This window comes from Athene cunicularia (genome assembly GCF_003259725.1).
Source record: "Athene cunicularia isolate RWA chromosome 1 unlocalized genomic scaffold, athCun1 chr1_part1, whole genome shotgun sequence".
NCBI classification, from domain to species: domain Eukaryota; kingdom Metazoa; phylum Chordata; class Aves; order Strigiformes; family Strigidae; genus Athene; species Athene cunicularia.
This window is the reverse complement of record NW_020799091.1, coordinates 45207084-45219714: the sequence shown is the minus strand read 5'-3', so window position 1 is coordinate 45219714 and position 12631 is coordinate 45207084.

Here is a 12631-nt window from a genome sequence, read left to right as displayed (position 1 = left end):
AAATGAATTAACTGGAAAAACATAAATATATCAACATATCTCAGTAGTGATGCATGTATGAAACAGAGGAAAAAACATTCTTATGTAGCCAAATTTAGGATCACAGTGAGTGTCAGGTTGCACTGATGACACCAAAAGAACATATGAGAGGGGCTGGCAACAGGACACAAAAGTGTTAAGATCGCTTTCAAGCTCAGGCAAGAAGTTTATCCCATTCAGCACTACCATCTGAGTAGGACCACAGGAGTCCTAATCCTATAGAACAACTCACATGACTCTATGAGCAAGAGTCTTGTAGACATAGGCAAACACTGCAGCCTCAGAGGCTGCACATTTCTCAGCCCTGCTGCCTTTGGATGACCTCTGGATGGAAATAATGGGCTGGCTGCCAAGAAGGAGGCATCTGGAAGATAGTAGAAGGGTTTCACTGAGAGGAAAGAGGAGGTAAAAAATATAAAGGATCTGTATCTGAAGGGGATTGGACTCTAATAGAAAGTAAAAAGGGCTGGACTTTTGCCCACGCAAGTTAATGGGAGTGCTGACATTCATTTCAGGAGCTGTAGTGTCAGGCCCCTGTGAATTAACAAGATCTGGAGCACAGGAGAGAAGTAAATAGGCTGCCCACAGGAGTAAAGATGTTTGCGCCTAAGGGTATGACTGTGCTGTGATTTGGCGTATGTACACATATTCACACTAGCTTTAATCTAGAATGAGTGGATAATACTTAGGGTGTCTAAGGCTGTGACAGCATATACTTCAGCACGGTCTGCAGAAGACAGCAGAACACCTGGGCACTTTCTCAAGCAGCTGCCATCCCCTGAAGTGTGTGTTGCTGCAGCTTTACTCAGACATAGATGTATCTTCTCAAATCATCATTCCCCAAGTCACTGCAGGCATGATGTAAGTATTTGGAGGCTCTGGGCTTTAGACAAGGGGTGTTTCAACATCTCTACCATAAGGTTGAAGAAAAGGTAGCTAATGTTCAGATTTTATAGCATGAAACTATAATGCTCAATTGCCAATATGCCAGTGATGCAACTAAACAATGTTGCAACAAAACATGTATGTGTGAGTTTGTGTGCAACTCTGTTTTCTTGAATTCTTAACAAAATAGAAATATAAAGGAGAAGCTAATGGTACATACAAACACTGATGGACCCTTAAGTGCAATAGGTGAAGCTGATGTGAGGGGGAAGGAGGCTGGGTGTCTGAACGTCACAGCTGTGGCCCGGTGATAGACAGTCTGGAGCAGTGGAGGCGAGAAGAATGGTCATATGATGGTAGTTGAAGTGTCAAGGGGGTACAATTTATTGAAAAACAGATCACAAAGGAGAAAATCCTTCCTGCATATTATTAGTGCTATTGATTGATTTATATAGTGCATTTCTTAAGCAAAGCTCTTTATAGAATTACAAACTATTAAAGCTGAGTGAATAACTCACAATGAATAATTTATCCCATGAATTTAACCTTTCTTTCTGCTCATGAAATAGCCACAAAGAGATCACTATTTCCTTAATTATTCAATGAATTTTTTAATGAACTTTTAAAATACTATGAACTAATCACCAAGAATGTTCTGATAATACAAACCCAAGGCTTCTTTGGGTCCTGATTGTTTAAAGACAACAAACTTGTGGCTAGCAAAAGCATGTGCACTATGATATGCAAATCTGGTGGCTTGTGGTACGTGTCTACTACACAGTGCAGTACTTCATAGAGGTGGCTGAGCTCTCTCTTGAATAAACAGTTTTAGGGCAGAAAGCATGAGAATTGTGGCAATGTGAAGCTCTAACCTTGCTCTCCTTCCCCAAGTAGAAACAGTCTTGACATAGCGTAAGACTTCCTGCTGCTAATTGGGGATGCTGACAAGTGGGGGTACATGGAGCTGGAGGGTCTAGTGGAGACAGAGGAGCCTCTCTGGGCCCCTCTGCAGTGTTGTGCTGCTCAGGAGTACCTAGAGATACCCCCTGTACATGTCAAGTCGGCTGGTTATGTACCTGAGTACTGTTTTCTTTAATCAAACCCTGAATTTACTGTGATTCAGCATAAAGCACACAGTGATTTTTTAGCCTGACAGGAAGGGTATGTAAAGCTCTTAATTTCACAGTCAAAAATTTCTCTGTCATGAATATTCAGGTAAGTAGCATGCAAGTCTATTCTCTGACGTATTTTTTGCCAGGATATCTTAATTCCATAAATGTTGGCAGGAAGTGAACACTGCAAACTGTGACAGAATAGCTGGAGAGGTTGTGCACTGTGCACTTGACCCACAAACCAACTATCCCTTGGAATTGTTCTGCTTCATTTATATTAAACATCAGTCATCCCTGAAGAAAAAAGGGAACTCAGCAGTAATAGGAACAGCAGAAGCACTATCTAATAGTTTGGGGACAAGACGATGTCTTCTGAAAAGGAGTGGGAACTGAAGTTTCATTAGGAAATATAAAGAGGACTCGATAGCAGCTCATGTTAACATATCATCTGTAATGCCACCATCATTTCTGGAGGCTAGGCATAGGTTCTAAAGTTATATGTAAATGCTTGCCATCCTACAATTCAGCTCATTCCTTTCAGGTTATGCCACAGGACATTTTAAAGCTGTTTCACAATTAAAGTTTCATGCTGCACAGGTGGAGAAAAAGGAACTTCCAGCATGGTTCCGTGTTTTGGCAATGGACAGTCCCTTTTTAATTACAGAACAAACTTCGAGATATTTCCACTACTACTGTATTCTAATGCAGTGGCAAGCAAGACTGAGGTGTAATGCATTTTGGAGCTGCTACTGAGTGTGTTTGTTAGTGCTTCTCAGTGTTAGTACCCTGAGTGTGGCAACAGATTAATAATTCACGTGTAACAGCATGGTGCGGACTTTAAGTGGAGTAATTTAAAACAAGGTGTTAAAAATATTTGTATTTTTTTTAAAGGAGAACATGATTTGGTATAAGAAAATACATAATCCTACTCTCAGATCTCTACTGAGCTTCCAGATAGAGAGCAGACTGTCTGAGTCTTTATTTGTCTTTATTGACTTTTTATTTTTTGGATTCAGGAGCATAATTTTACTGAAAAATGGCATTAATTGCTCTGAGACCTCTTTTCTTTCAGCCCTTTTGGCAGGCTCAGGGTAGCTCTTTTGGAGTGATCTCCCGATGGCTAGGTCCGTATCTCAAAGCAGTCATGGAGTGCACACACCAGATTTTCTTCTGGGTGGAAGGAAACCAGAGGAGCTCTTGGATTGCTCCTGGGCTTCCACATGCAAGGACCAAGCTAGAGAAGGTCCAATGCAACCCCCTCCCCTAGGGTATGAAGAAGATTGCAGGTTCTCAGCAAGAACTGTTTTGATCTATAAATCCATTCCTATTTGTTCACACTAATCGATAAGGTAGATACAGGCTCAGTTAAGTAAAAGACAAATAACCTAACAATTTCGGTTTGAGGCGGTCTGGATGTCCAAATCGAAAATATTATGCAAACAGACATTAAACACTGTTCTGACTTTCTGATGAAGTTCAAACCTCTTATATCAGATTGTTATTACATTTTAAGAAACTGTGTTATACAATTTTCCTAAAACACATGCTAATTATGATAATGTGTCATTCTCATCTTAGCAAGCTAAACAATATCTCTACCTTCATAATATTTAAATAGAGAATTAGATCATTCTAGATACCTTATCACTGTGCACTTCAGATGTTTAACAAATATTGTGAGCGTAAGTGTGCATCTCAAATGTATATTTATATTGTTGTGCATAGAGTAATGTGTCTTCTGGGTCCTATTGTAAACAAGCTGTCAAGCTTAACTGGGTTAGCCTGTAAAAATATCTTTCCATAAATAAATTGAAAAAAATCCCAACAGTCAAGCAGCCTCTTCTAATGGGCTTGATCAGAAAATATGGGGGGAAAAAATATAATAACACAATAATGTAGTCCTGTGCGGATTGCTTCTCAAAATGTCAGTATTTGTAACTTTGGGATATAGTCAGCTTTTGGCTACTTTTCTTTGTTCTCTACTTGGTGATGTGGAAAATTCCAGATTCAATTATGTCCAGTCACACCCAGTTTATTATTCATCTGTTCTAGTTCACTCATGTCCTGCCAACTTAGATATGACTAAAATTATCCACAGAGAGATCAAGAGTGCATTTGCTTGCAACATATTCAGTGCTGCAGCAGCAGAAAAGAAGTATGACAGCATCAGATAGAAGAAGTGACTTTTACAGAGAGCCCAGTACCTGAGGAGGATTAAAAGTAATTCACAAGATCCAGAGATTATTCCTGGTGAAATTATAACAGTGTTAACGGAGATCAAATATAATTTATTTTGACTCCTTTTCTGAGCATGAAATCTCTGTTGTTGTGGCTGTTTGTCTCTTTTCTGTCATCCTCTTTGATCTGCTTTGTTTTCTCATACAAATAGTGTATGTAATTATGACATTTATGCCAACCTTAAAAATAAAATCACTTTTGTTTTGAGGAGGGTTACATAGTAGTACTACCAGACTTCTCATAAACCCAGAGTAAAATGCTCTGACATTCTAACAGATGAAAAAAAAAAAAGATTATATAAAACTTATTTTAGAACTTGCTAATTAAGATTATGAACTACTTCCATTAAGAACTCCAGTTTAACTGTTCATTCTTTTAAGGAATGAAATGATCTACTTTTTAGTCACTGGGATGAAAATTCTTTCTTTTTGAATTCACAGAATATTTTGTTTTCTGGAAGTTGCTGATGTTAATGTAAAAGAGACAATTATCTTTTCTCCCTTTTCAAAAGAGGTTTAAAAGTGAGTAAATATGATAATAATTAAAAAGGGTCTCCAGTGGAGACAACCTTCAATGAGGACTAAGTGATGAGCATTTGAAAACTTATTATGACATATTTGGAAGTTTTTTTCAGATTGCTTTTAGTATATATTAGACCATTTAGAAATCTAAAAAGTTTCTGTTCCTATAACTCTCTTTAGCATGAACTCATACTGAGATTCAGTTTTACACCCTCCATTGCATTCAGTGTTGGCTGCTTCACTGTCTTCATCTTGGGTAGCCACCAATGTTAACACAAAAGGAGACAGTGTGCCACCATTCTGACTTAATAGAACCATCTGAAGGAAACATGCATAAATTTTGGTGATTATAGAAAAGTGAAGAACAACATGGACTCAGCTATTTTGGTAATAACACATTATAACAACAAAATACAATGTAGAATGAGATGGAGGTTTTCACAGCCATCAGTGTATTCTTGACCATTTTGGACACTAAAAACTGCTTTTGCTTTATTTATAAGAATGAAGTTAATGAAGTAAAATCATTCTTCTTCTAAGATCATAGTATTATAGCTTAAAAGTTCTGTACAGAATACAAGGCTTCAAGACAAACATTCCTTTCCTCCTGGCACTGGTTGGGATGCAACACCAAGCTTCACAAGTTATACCGAAAAAAGCTATAACTGGGCCTTATGTTATTGATATCTTCTGAAAGATTCCTGCAGGCATTGTACCACAATTTTTCCTAATGTTTTGTTGCTGTGTACTGTTGTATAATATTGCACTGTAGAATTAAATCTAAATAATTTTGTACTGCTTTTGGTGTCCAGCATAGGAGTCTTATCCTTGGCTCCCCAAAAATTTATCACCAATTAATAAATTCTTTATTCTCTATCCCCTGAATGAACAAGTGTTTGTACACAAATTATGAATATCATAACTTTGCTAAATGTGTCAAGCTCCACTCCCCTTGATTTGAAGAATGCAATTTTGGCTGCCAGAACCACGTAACAGTTATGCCCTCATGTACTAATGTTACTTGACCTCTCTCACTTGTTAATCAGAAGAGGAATTTATCTGCAGTGCCAAGACTCATGAAACATTTGGACAATGTCTCCAGCGTGGTTGCTGGCCTCTAGGTGTTTTCACAATACACATGGTAGATGCTGTATTTCTGTAGACCACTCACGCCATGTCCCCAGCTTTCATTTCCTCTTCCTGTCTGAGCAAACAGTTCTTTCCCTCTCTCCTGTTAATAGAGTCCTTCACTGCAACCATCCCATTTCTGTTGTGCCCTGTCATTAATTTTTACACAAGGATCTATATGTTTCTCCACCCCACATACATCCCCCCGCCAACAATATATTGGTGATGCACATGTATGCAAAAAAATACTATGATTATTACTAGGATAGCAATATTTCTTGATTGTTTTATTTTGTCTTGTTGGAATTCGCAGTCTTTAACTGACATTTCCATAATATGATTTAGCAGTGTTGATACCACTATTTCCTTTCACTGTCTCTTCATCTTTTCTTCTTTCCTTGTCCTGTGTTTATATCTGATAAAACACATATTGTTCCACATGGACTCTGCTGCTTTTGGTCCAGAACGCTAGGGATGTGATCTTAAAATTAAAGCATAGAAATAGTGGAACAAGTTAAAACTGAAGTTTGAGAAGAAGGGTTCCGGAGTATTACAGAGCAATTCATATCGAATAGCATTGGACCTGTGCTGATATATTAACAATAAAAAGGAATCATCTGTGGAAGCAAAGATGGGAAGTCACAGAGGGCATATATAAGTGCAGCCTCAGAGCTATAAAAGCCAGACTGACATTTATCACTCTGTGCATATTGGAGCTGTCATGTTGGTCCTCAGATGATCGTGTTACTACCTTCAAGACATTTTTTTAGATATGAAGCAAAGATTAGAGAGGGAATGAGAGAGAGAGAGCGAGCCTTGCTAATAAGTATTGGGTGAAAGCCACATAAAGGAATTAGCATTTATATTATTTATTGTCCCTTTTTCATCAGCCAGACCCCCTTCTTTCTAATTTTTTCCCTCCCCTTGGATTTTGCGCTGAGAAGATCCTTGTACATTAAACCTAGTTCAGCTTCAGAATGGATTAAAATCAGTTTGACTAAATACTATGTTCAGTGAACGACAAATTGTACAGCTTCACACATTATTATTTGTGCTAAAAGCTATTATGTAAATATATTGGGTTATATAAGCTTAAATAGGATGACACAGGAATGCAAAGATAGGACGTACATACAGATCTATTGAAATGATACTCTATGAGCATATCCTCTAATAGAAAATCGCATATTCTCACTCAGAGGGCAGAAAAGAACCATATGTCTATTTTAGTGGTTATGTCCTGAAATGATGCACTTATTCCTTTTATAATATTTTGAAATAAATACATATGGGACCGGTCAGATGTCAAGAGTGGCACTGAAAGGAGTATGAATTAGTCACACTGGCACACAGGGCCCTGGAACAATGAACACTGCTCTGGAAGACCCTTGAATGCAGCCTATTTGCCTCTTAATCCAAATGAATAATTAATGATAATTATCATGCTGCAGTTATTATCTGTGATAATAATATATCCGTAAGGTGAATAAATTCAATCTGCTACTATGCAGAAATGGCAACTCATAATATTCTTAAGAAATACAGATATAATTATCAGTATTAACGGTCAAGAAAAAAAGGAGATTTTTTTATAAAGAATTACAGCAAAAGGTCTAAAGTTTAGTGAGAATGAATTTGATTGCATGATGTTTATTCTTTAGCTGTCATTTCTATGGCACCAGTCTGCAGTCTTTTCACAGTTTATTTTCCTAAGACCCATTTAGTAAAAGCTGAAATGTGCATTTGTTCATTAAAATCTATCCATAACTTTTCCATCAGTCCACTGCTACAGAAGATCAGACTCAGGATCTTACAAGCGTCCATATGCAAATCAGTCCATTTGTGTAGTTCACTATGCTGGCAATTTTCCTCAGCTACAAAAACTTTAAAGTATTAAAGCAAAAATCAATAAAACCAAATAAAATATTAAAAGGTCAAATACATGTTTGAAGCTCGTACAAAACCAGCCATAACATTTATTTTTGAAAGCACTGTAGGTGAGCTGTCAGCTAGGCAGAATAGTAGGCAATCATATTTAATCCGATCTCCCTCAATCAGGCTTGTTGTGACAAAGGAAAATGGAAGGGGGATGGGTGAGCGGGAGCAAGAGGTAGTAACTACCCTCCCATTTTTTTCTGAAATTGTTTTTATTATATCTCTTTATTTTGACTGTTGAGATTATCAGTTGTATAAATTAAAGACTTTAAAGTCTTCTTAAGATAAATTAAATTAATGATTAAGAAAAAGCTTTGAAATTCAAAGTTCATGGAGACCTTTAACTCCCACCAGGAAGGCTTGGTTTTTCCCTCCTTCTTTTCATCCTATGATTTGAGAACTGGTTTACTCAGGGGAATGGTAATGAGATGTAGAGTTTCTCACCTCTAGGTCATTGCTTCAAATCTGGCCCAGGTTGGTAGGAACCAAAATTCATTATCATCTACTTACGGTTCAGTGGCCTATGTGAAATGAGTTGATAGTCTTTCGTTCTAGTTTTCAGTGGGCAAATGTCCACACAGTAATAAACACTAATTAGTACCAGAATAGGGCTGAAGTTGTATTTCTAACATAATGTCCAGGGATTGTTGTGACAACCCCTCAAAACTCTGGCACCTTCTGGGACTACTAACATAATGTCCAGGGATTGTTGTGACAACCCCTCAAAACTCTGGCACCTTCTGGGACTACCTTCCAGGAGGAGGGAGTTAATTCTTTCATGATTGTCACTATGATTCATCCATTTTTAATTTTTTTCTGAAGAAATGGACAAAAGAAATTGCCTCTTTTTCACTCTCTTTTTCATCAGAAAACAACAGATTTCCCTCAAAGTGGATCCTGACAGGTGACAAGAATAATAACATGTAAGAGTCAGTAAAAGGATGCATTATTAATCATCCTGGGTTTCATTTAGACCGTCATCTCAGTGGGTGAGCTCTGTAGAAAGAAGAGTGGAGATATTATCATTATTATTTACTTGTCCACCCAGGAGTCATGAACCAGGACATCATTGTATTAAGCAATGTGCAAACACAGAAGAGAGAGCTAGTCCCTACCCTAAAGAGCTTCTACCATAAAACAAGAAACAGTGTATACTTACAGGTAGATGGACATAGTTGGAAGGAATACTGAGAGATTATTATGATATACCTGCCATTTTAGTGGCTGTTTTTAACAGCAGCATGATATTTCTAGTAATAAAATGATAAAATATGTTAAGCTTTTTTGTGGGCATCACAGAAAAGAGATGAATTCTGAAATAGAGAATTAGTAGAAGAGAAGTATGTGCAGGTGTTAAGGCAATCATGAAGGGCAGTTTGGAGGAAAAAGCTTATTTGAAAACATGTAACAAGAGGAAAACCAGTCCTGACACTGGCCATGCATGCGCATCCAATAATCAATACAAAATTAAAAATAGTAAAATATGGAAAGAGTGAAGAGTGTTCACAGGTTGCTATAATATCTACTGTGGCAAACAAGGAAAGAGGAGAGAGGAAAAGGAAAGGGAATATTACAAAAGCACTGAGCTGAGACATGATCTTTGCAACAGCAATCCAAGTGCGACACAACAGTGTTCATTCATGGTAGAGAAAACAGTGTTGCAGTAAGCTAGATAGAAGGTGATGAAGGACTCGGTCTATGTGTGTGTATGTGTGTATATGAAGGGAATAACTGAGTGACAGGGTGCAGTCAAATTGATCTTGAAAAGTGCTTTGCCAAAAGTCTTAGAAAACTAAAGGCATAGTCTGGATAGGATCTACAAATGTCATTAAAAAAGGTATTTTTATAATATGCTTAATCTGCAGGAATGTGAAAATAGTATCCAGTGATTCAGAAAAGTGTTATTGAAGAGTATCTGTCAGAAGATAATTAAGGGCTTTGCATATCTTTTTTAACTTGGGAAGAATTTAGGGATCCACAAGCAAGTAGAAATCCACAAAACAGATTTCCTTGCAGAGTGAAAGAGAGCATCTAGGTTAGAGAAGGTATGTCTTTGAACATATGCAGTTAATTTTCTTATATATATAATATAAATATAAAGGGAGAGCCATTTTGTAACTCCTTCCTGGATAGAGAAGAAATTTGAGATGGATTTATAGAAGATGTGACAAAAGCATGAACAGAAAGGAAAACTACTAATAGAAGACAATATCACGAAAAGAGAGCAGACAACTTTATGTAAAGAAAAGGCTGGCTAGCTGCATAAAAAAATAGCGGACGTGTCAAAGAGAAGAACAAGAATGACTAGGAAGAGATTTTTCGAGTGTCTGACAAGAAAAGCTTCCATAGAGGACAGGAGGCAGAAAGCTCTGTTGGAGAGGGTATGAGATAGAAAAGGAGGAGAATTACTGATTCTTAGTGTAAACAAGATATATGATGATTTTAAAATGAAATGGAGAAAGGAGTTAAGGTTGTAGTTGGAGAGGAAAGAAAGGTCAAAGGTGACATTTACTAAGACCGAAGCCATCTAAAGCATATTGTACCATGAGGGAAAAGTCAAAGTAGAGTGTGAGTTTAAGGAGAAGAGTAAGAGAGATGTTGTGTGAGAACAAAGGATGTGAGGAGCTGGAATAGAACACTGTCACTGGGACATGTGAATGGGATTTGGAGGACAAAGGAGAAAAGTCAACATCTGTGATAGAAAATAGCACCAAATCTGTCAAAGGAGGAAAATGAAGATGCATGCCAAGGTGAGCAAGGAAGGTTGTGACTTGTTTATGCTTTCTTGGAAGAAGAGTAAAATTCTGGCAGAAACAAAATTTTTCAATCATGGGTTAGTATACAGGATGCCACATCTTTTGGCATTAGATAGAATGCACCTGTCCCAGAGGAGGAAAAGGATCTTGGGGCAGGAGTTAGCTGGGCTCATTGACAGAGCTTTAAACTAGATTTGAAGGGGAAAGGGGACAAAACATCAGCCCATCTGAAGTGCATGTATACCAATGCACACAGCATGGGTAACAAACAGGAGGAGCTTGAAGCCATGATGAAACAGGAAAATTATGATGTCATGGCTATTCAGAAACATGGTGGGATGTCTGCCATGACTGGAGTGTGCCAGGTGATGGCTACAAGCTCTTTAGGAGGGACAGAGAGGGAAGGAGAGGCTGTGGGGTGGCTCTGTATGTTAAGGACTGTTATGATTGCTTTGAACACAAGTGTAGTGAAGACAGGGTGGAGTGTATTTGTGTTAGAATCAGGGGGAAGGCCAACAGGGCAGATGCTGTAGTAGGAGTCTACTGTAGGCCACCCACCCAGGACAGAGAGGTGGATGAAATATTCTATAGACACTTAGGAGAAACCTCACAATCATTTGCCCTTGTTCTTGTGTGAGACTTTAACTTCCTAGACATCTGCTGGAAATACAACACAGCAGAGCGGGACCAGTCCCAGAGATTCCTGTAATGTGTGGGAGACAACTTCCTGATGCAGCTGGTGAGAGAACCGACCAGAGAAGGTGCCCTGCTGGATCTCCTCTTTGTGAAAAGAGAAGGGCTGGTGGATGCTGTGGCAGTCGGAGGACAAATAGGGCACAGCGATCACAAAATAATAGAGTTCTCTATCCTTAGAGAGGCCAGGAGAGGGGAAAGCAGAACTGACATCCTGGACATCAAAAGGGTTGACTTTGTCTTGTTTAGGCACCTGCTTGAAAGGATCCCTTGGGAGATGGTCCTGAAGGGTATAGGGGGCCAAGAAGGCTGGGTGCTCTTTAAGAAGGAAGTGTTAATGGCACAGGAGCAGGTGGTGCCCAGGTGCTGTAAGAGAAGCCGGCAACAGAGAAGACCACCATGGATGAACGGGGAGCTTTGGCTGCAACTCAGTGAGAAAAGGAGATTTTACAGCCTTTGGAAGAAGGGGCTAGCCAATCACAGTGACTACAAAGAGGCTGTGAGGTTATGCAGGGTGGAAATCAGGAGGTCTAAAGCCCAGATAGAAATTAATCTGGCTTCAGCAATCAAGGATAACAAGAAATGTTTCTATGTCACTAGCAAAAGAAAGACCAGGGAGACCCTTCATCCCCTGCTAGACACAGAAGAAAACATGGTAACAAGTGCTGAGGAGAAGGCTGAGGTGCTTAATGCCTTCTTTGCCTCAGTCTTTAATAACAAGACTGGTTCTATTGAGGGAATCCAGCTTCCTCAGCCAGAAGACAGACGCTGGGAGAATGATCCTCCTGCAATCCAGGAGACAGTCAGTGACCTGTTGCATCACATAGACACAAATACGTCTATGGGACCAGATGGGATACACCCGAGGGTGCTGAAGGAGCTGGCTGGGTGCTCGCCAAGCTGCTTTCCATCATTTACCAGCCGTCCTGGCTGACCGGGGAGGTTCGGACAGATTGTGAATTGGCCAAGGTAATGCTCATATATAAGAAGGGCCAGAAGGATAATCCGGGAAATTACAGGCCTTTCAGCTTGACTTCGGTGCCCAGGAAGCTGATGGAGCAGCTCACCCTGAGTACCATCACACAACACATGCGGGACAACCAGATGCTCAGGCCGAGTCAGCATGGGTTTATGAAAGGCAAGTCCTGCCTGACAAACCTGATCTCCTGGTAAGACAGGGCGACCTGCTTATGGGATGAGGGAAAGATGTGGATATTGTTTACCTTGACTTTAGTAAGGCCTTTGACACCTTTTCCGACAGCATTCTCTTGGCAAAATTGGCTGCTCGAGGCTTGGATGGGCACACGCTTTGCTGGGTAAAAAA